This window comes from Schistocerca americana, chromosome 5 (assembly GCF_021461395.2).
Source record: "Schistocerca americana isolate TAMUIC-IGC-003095 chromosome 5, iqSchAmer2.1, whole genome shotgun sequence".
Lineage (NCBI taxonomy): Eukaryota > Metazoa > Arthropoda > Insecta > Orthoptera > Acrididae > Schistocerca > Schistocerca americana.
Window position 1 is genome coordinate 145,656,721 of NC_060123.1, and position 7,752 is coordinate 145,664,472.

General features: G+C 41.9%; 1 non-coding gene across 1 annotated transcript; it reads right to left on the bottom strand.

Moving 5' to 3' along the window:
* Positions 1-851: 851 nt before the first annotated feature.
* On the bottom strand, positions 852-927 carry Trnat-ugu. Its single transcript has one exon. It is a non-coding gene; the product is annotated as a tRNA-Thr (tRNA).
* Between the last annotated feature and the right edge of the window lie 6,825 nt (positions 928-7,752).

Below are 7,752 nucleotides of genomic sequence, written 5' to 3' on the forward strand. Positions count from 1 at the left end.
GTTTGTCCCGGCTGAATAGACAAGAACACGCACACATTCGACGTTTTCGTCGGTTTTTGAAGTTGAAGTTTTCCCTGAGCGAGGTTCATCTTCAACGTGTTCTCGGCCTTAACAAAATCATTTGTGCCAGTGAAAAACTTGTGCTCTTGATAAGGGATATTCCTCTCAGACCTCTTTCAGCTTTTCAAAGGTCACACTCGCGCATTCACGAAGTTTAACACAAAATCTGATTGTATAACGCCGCTCTAAATTCCGCCGTTCCATTTTCGTGACACACAACAAAAACACGACTTCACTGACGGCGCTGTCAAAAATCCGTGATGGCTGTACGGAGCTGAAACTCGGATTGAGCATCTGGAAGGGATGAGCAGACCAGTCTACATTAGCAGTCTGATCGTTCGCCGTGTTGTCATTCTCGTTACTTTTCTCACATCTCGGACACCGGGCATCATCGTCTTTCCAGTTCAGTCGGTATTTTTCAATTAGATTTGTAATAGGTTCAACATCTAGTTTTCGTCTAACATTGCTATTTCTTTTATGGCCCAGCAATGAATATCCCACTACAATGGAGAGGAACTTGATCTCTGATGATTGAGTTCGTCGTAACAGATAATATATTGGGATCCAACATTGGCTACCATACAGCAGCAAAGGTAACTATACTACTTTGCAGAGTTTAATTAACATTTCTTTCCAAATGCTATGTTCTCATGTGCGTTGTATATCTCCACAGAAATTTCTGAATCTGGCCAATTTTACCTCTATAGCATCTATGAAATTAGAATTATATATTAATACCTTTAGCTACTGACGGGCGTTGATATAGATAAACGGAGACAGGGGAAAATGTGTGCCCCGCCCGGGACTCGAACCCGGGATCTCCTGCATTACAAGGCAGACGCTCTATCCATCTGAGCCACCGAGGGCACAGAGGATAGTGCGACCGCAGGGACTACCTCTCGCACGCCTCCCGCGAGGCCAAAATTCTCACCTTACATGTCCACACACTACATTCGTAGTGTCTCTACCCAACACACTCATTACTCGTGGAAGACATTCTTGCTAAGTCCCGTAAGAGTTCGGGTAATATGTGTGCATCCACACAGAAGGGGAAGGTCATGGCCGGTATTGCCTGAACTATATACTTATATGGATATGGTGTCTATTCTTTCGGATATGTCCGAAAGAACAGACACCATATCCATACAAGTCTACATCATCTGTCTTGTGAAACTTAAAATTGCACCATAAATATTTACACTCTTTTATTTGTTCAGTTATTTATCCATCTATAACAATTTAGGGTCTTATGGGTTCCAATCCTTTATAATGCCATCACTGTTTTTGTGCATCGATATTCGCATTACGTATTTAGCTACAATTTGACTCAATTTGTGTAATGAAATTTGAGCCCTTTTCTTCAGATTGTCCTATTATATCTGATCATCAGCAAATAGCATCGTCATAAAATAGAAATTATCACTTCTTAGTGATCACTTAATTAAAAATCAATCATTTACGAACGATATCGTGAATGTAAAGTCTAAATAGGGTAATGTACAGTGGGCAGCTTTGTCTGACCCCGTGATTGATACTGGCAGATTCTGTCCCATTCCTCATAGTTAGGATCCTACTTTATTATTTCTCTATAATGACTGAATTGATGTAATCAGATGTGCTGGAGCTCCAAATTCCTTACCATCTCAAATAGCTTTTCACACTCGATAGAAACTTAGTAAGTTGGCAATCGAATTCCTTTCTTTTCTCAGTTACTTTTACCTTATTTCCTAGAAAGGCGATAAATAACAATGTGCAAATTACAGAGGAATAAGTCTGCTGAATTCCTGCCAAAAACTGTATGCTAAAATTATAAATAAGAGCTTAGTACCAATAGTGGAAGCACATATGTTGGAAGTACAACATGGTTCTAGAAAAGGTAGATCGTGTTCTGATTAGCTTTTCACTTTGGTACTCCGGCCGCTGTGGCCGAGCGGCTCTAGACGCTTCGGTCTGGAACCGCGCGATCGCTACGGTCGCAGGTTCAAATGGCTCTGAGCACTGTGGGACTTAACATCTGACGTCATCAGTCCCCTAGAACTTAGAACTACTTAAACCTAACTAACCTAAGGACATCACACACATCCAGGCCCGAGACAGGAGTCGAACCATGCAGTACTTTGAAAGACTATGAAGACCGCATTGGTGGTGACAAAGAAAATCTGACCACTGGCAAAATGGGGTAGACCGTTTGCCCTTACGAATGAACTGGAAGTTAATTTTATAATCCAAAGGCAGGAAACAGAGTTCGGCTTGAACTTTAACTAGATAATCCTCTAACCATTGTAGCACAGTGAAATCAGTGCCTAAGGGAAAACAGAAGTCAAAAAACAAAAGAAATAATAACACCTCCGCCACTTCTAAAGCGTGCTACAGCTGTGAAAATAATAAAAGTGGTTCGATTCAGTGTTGTTTTTGTCTGCGATGGTTCCATGGAAGTTGTCAGTTCATCGGTTCACCTGATGCTGGCCGGCCGCGGTGGCCGAACGGTTCTAGGCGCTTCAGTCCGGAACCGCGCGACTGCTACGGTCGCAGGTTCGGATCCTGCCTCGAGCATGGATGTGTGTGATGTCCTTAGGTTAGTTAGGTTTAAGTAGTTCTAAGTTCTAGGGGACTGATGACCTAAGAAGTTAAGTCCCATAGTGCTCAGAGTCATTTGAACCTGATGCTGTAGTACTTTCGTGTTATATTTGTATAAATGTTAGTGACAACGACACAGATGCTGAAAATGAATAAAAAATGCGTTAACAGTGCAGTTTAATAGTGCAAAAGAAAATTATCACGGTATTACCTACATTATTAAGAAGTTAACTCTATAGTGCCACAGAATTAGGTATGATATGACGATATTAGGTAGCTTGTCCATTTTGTTTACTCCATTTTGTAACTTTGACAGTTTTCCTTTTCTTTAATATTCTTTATCATGAGTTAGTTGAGAACTGTATTGGCCTCTTACATGTTAAATATACCATTTTTACGTTGAATATTTGTTTTCCTTTATTTATTTCCAACCCTTAATATCACGAAGGAAGATAGATTTATTCTATATTGATAAAGTTTAAACCCATAAGTTACTGAAACAAGTTTTGTCTCATATTGACTCCCTGGGGTGAACAAACTACAATACCGTCACATATGATACGTGCTTACAGATGACGAGAGTCAACGACTTGCATGCTAAAAGTAATACTACCAAACTGCAGTTCCGTGTTCCTCTCATGCGATGTTTATTTTTACCGCCAATTTATAAACTTCATTTCGAGTCTTGATAATGGCAATGCGCTTTTGGAAACACAGCGGGAATTCCGGACGAAATAACTATTCACAGCGTTATTCATGCTCAGCTTCCAACACTGATTTTGCAGGCTACCTTCTCGTATGCGTGGCACACATCACAGTCAGTTCCAAAAAACAAATATTTTTAAACACATATCAAGTCTGTTTTCCGCCGAATCTTGGGAGGGAAATATGTAGTTGCTCGAAGACTGCATTCATTTGAAGTTCTTTGTTGTCGCGAATATATTTGCTCACATTGTTTATATGATAAGTACCACCCATGTAGCTGTTTGAGGTATGTGAGGATACGTAACAAAGTCATATAAAAATGACTAGGATAAAATTTTTAATTCGTCACTAATCCCAGATATTTGAGAAATTTATTTACCTATCTTGTTATTATTTCGTATTATTTATTTACTATATTAACATTTCTATTGCCGCCAGTTGCGACTGAGAGGAAAATTTATTAAGAAAACTGCAGACTGCATCTACGAACCGAACACACGTCCTCCGAGCCCGAGTCAGTTTCTTATAAGAATCGACAGGCGTTGGTTGACAAGGGACTAACAGAGGGCTGTAGTCTATTCCCGACGTTCTTCAATCTGTACACTAAACAAGCAGTAAGGGAAACCAAAGAAAAATTTGGAGTGGGAATGAAAGTTTAGGGAGAAGAAATAAAAACTTTGAGGTTTGCCGATGACATTGTAATTTTGTCAGAGACAACAAATGACTTGGAAGAGCAGTTGCACCGAATCGGCAGTGTCTCGAAAGGAGGATACAACACGAACGTCAAAAAAAGCAAACCAAGCATAAAAAAATACAGTCTAATTAAATCGGGTGATGTTGCGAGAATTAGATTATGAAATGAGACACTTAAAGTAGTAGAAGATTTTTGCTATTTGGGCACCAAAATAACTTAGCATGGTCGAAGTAGGATTCAAAACGTAAACTGGCAATGGCTAGAAAAGCATTTCTGAAAAATGGAAGTTTGTTAACATCGAATATAGATTTAAGTGTTAGACAACCTTTTCTGAAGGTAGTTATCTGGAGTGTAGCCACATATGCAAGTGAAATGTGGGCGATAAACAGCTTAGACAAAAAGAGAATAGGGGCTTTCGAAATGTGGTGCTACAGAAGAATATTGAAGATTAGATGGGTATATCACGTAACTAATGAGAAGGTACTGAACAGAATTGGGGAGACAAGAAATTTTTAGCATAACTCGACCAAAAGAAGGGATTGATTGACAGCACAGATTCTGAGACCTCAAGGGATCACCAATTGAACACTGGAGGGAAGTGTAGGGGGGATAAAATCCGTAGAGGGAGGCTAAGAGACGAATACAGTAGGCAGATTCAGAAGGATGTAGGTTGCAGTAGTTATTCGGAGATGAAGAGGCTTGCACAGGGTAGAGGAGCATGGAGAGCTGCATCAAAGCAGTCTTCGGACTTAAGACCACTACAACAACAACCTTATGGCTACACAACCGGCAGCTGTAAAAGCTTCTTTTCTCGATTTCTCGAAAAATATGCTTTTTCGGATGGCGTATATGATGGGGAAAAGTGGTCAATTTTCGATTATCTACCAACCCGGTAAATTTGAGTGAACTGCGCGCCATGAACGTTATGGGCGGTGTTCTCAAAAACGTCGGTGTCGTGAATCAAAGTATCTTAAGAGTCCTCCGTTGTGGTGCTATACAAGCCACCTGCCGAACATGAACCGAATCGACGTGCCGTGCTCGAGGCCTTCCCCTTGTTAGTGTGTGCTTGGCTGTATGTTATCGATTCACGACTGTTTAGGTGCTCGTCTCGGTGAATACTGGGGCACTAGCCAATTTTCGCTGAGTGCCTCGTACGGAGGTGAACGGCTGTCCTAGTTCCATCCCACAGCTGGCCGCGTTGAGTGCGGCGGAAGACAATGGGCCGGCTTTCACACAGAGTCGAGCTGTTGTGATCTGGTCTGGTCTCTTAAACTCTTGTAGGGGGCCACTTTCCGGCGGCCCACTTTGCGCGCTGCCTTGTTCATCCTGCTCGTCACACTGTTCTTCCCAGCTTATTAGCAGATTCTGTTCTAATTGCCCCTGATTAACAGAAAGAAAGTGCGGGAGCATCTGGGCTGGAAGCTGTCGCACTATTACTTTCCTAGCAGAAAGCTCAGCACTGGCGCGAAACACTGAGCGGAGTGACGCGCCGGGGAAGACGATGGTCCTCTGCCCGGAGCAAAAGAAGACTCCTCTCCTCGCTGGGTCATTTAAATTTAGCTTTCTGGGGTTCTCAGTGACGGGTCCGCTATCGATATTCAAAGATATCGGGGCCGCGTCTCTTGGTAACGCCTTCCCCAGCGTCCTGCTAGGCGGCGGCATAGGATAACCTACTGTTCACAAGACTTCGTGCAAACATGACCTCACACGCTTTGTCGAAGACGAAAAGAGCTATCTAGCGACTTTCGTGATCGTTTGCTTCAAAACACGTAGGGCAAACATAACTTTCAAACCGATAACATTCATCTTAAGTAGAGAGAGCTGAAGGTAACGCTTTCTATTTACTGCAGGATATGTTAACCTCGAAGTTACGTCGTTTATAAATGTATAACGTACTGATCTCGCGTGAACTGGGCTGTGGATGAGGGAGAGATTAAAGTGTTGGCAAGAATTAACTCTGAAACTTACTGGCAAAAATGTGCAAACTATTTTTCCTAAGATGCCTTCATCAACCCCGAAAGGAAAGAGAGAGAGACAGGTGGCAGAGAGAGAGAGAGAGAGAGAGAGAGAGAGAGAGAAGAGAGCTGAAGCCAGTCAGCATTGAATCCAATAACGTATATATTTAGCAGCGTTCGTTAAGCTATCTCAGCAAATTAACCTTATTTTCAGAAACTGTGAAAACTAGTTTCAGGAGTTGGTCTGTAATCAGAAAGGGTGGGCAGCCATTCTACCAGGCGAATTAAAGCAGCAGCTCAGTTGTCGTACATCCTATGAATAAATGCTGTTTCAAAACACCAACACATTGTGGATCTCTCGAATGTACGTCGTTGCTGGTAAAATTTGTTGCAATAAAATGACGAAAAGCGTAATCTTGGTGGTTAGAGATGAACTTTAATAGAAGTCGTATGTTTGGAAAAGAAGCGTTCTGAAAGAACTGGCTTGTCATCTTTTATATACTTCATAGGTGGCTGAGACTAAGTTACCTTTTAATTCTCCTACAAATGTGTTAGTCTTTCCTACGCTTTTTATTCTGAGTGGTAGTTTGCTTTTTCCAGGTGATCATCGTCTTAATATTTATACGTGTTTGCGTGTTTCATGCTTAATTTGTATATTATTGATAACGACAACTCACACCTGAGAGAGAGAGAGAGAATTCTGTGTATAACATCGAATGTTACAGAAGCAACGTACGTTTAGCTTAATGACGATCTCTCAGAACATTTAGAAATGCGGAGGCGAAATAAAAAACATTCTGATATGGCCGAACGACTTCCATAGATATTCCTGTAGTTCGTGACTCAACGCTTTATATCTACTACACCACGACCAGCTAGCGTAATTCTACTTCTACGAGTGCCTGGCAGATGATTCATAGAACCACCTTCACAATAATTCTCTATAATTCCAATCTCGAACAGCGCGCGGAAATAACGAACGCCTATGCAGTTTGTTGTTTCCTCGTCAGGACGTGCATCTACCAGCAGGACAATGCAACGTGTCACACAGCTCTCAGTGTACGTGCGTGGTCCGAAGAACACCAAGATGAGTTAATTGTACCACCCTGACCACCAAACTCCTCGGATTTAATTCCAATCGAGAATCTGTGGGACACTACGATCGGTCTGTTCGCGTCATGGATTCTCAGCCGCGGAATGTGGCGCAGTTGGGCACGCCACCTGAGTCGGCATGGTTCCACATCCCTGTCGGTATCTTCCAGAACCTCGTTGACTTTCGTGCTTCACGTGTCGCGGGGGTTCGCGCTGCAACAGTGGTTATTCCGGGTTTTGACAGGTGGTCACATTAATGTGATTAGAAATTGAAAGTGAGTAACGGCACAACACAACACCAACTATGTACTGGCTCCTACATTTCTGTAGGGCCTGTATGGTATCGTTATTATTATTACCTGTGCCACTAGTCATACACAAAACATGCGGGGTGCTGGGGCTAGCAGTGTATTTAACACAAAATTCTTCCAGAATCTTCATATGAAAATGATGCTCTAAGCCCCCCCCCCTTTTCTAATTCCTACTTTTGCTGTTGCACATGGATTAAAAAGAAATGCGAACTGACTGTAATCGACCCTGCAAGTGGAGTAGAAATGAGTTTGGCACCTGCAACAATTTAATTGAATAGAAATTAATTAGATAAAGGAAAGTTTCATTAATGTAGTGAGAAATGAAAGGGTTGCTTTACCGATTCACAGAATGAAAGTT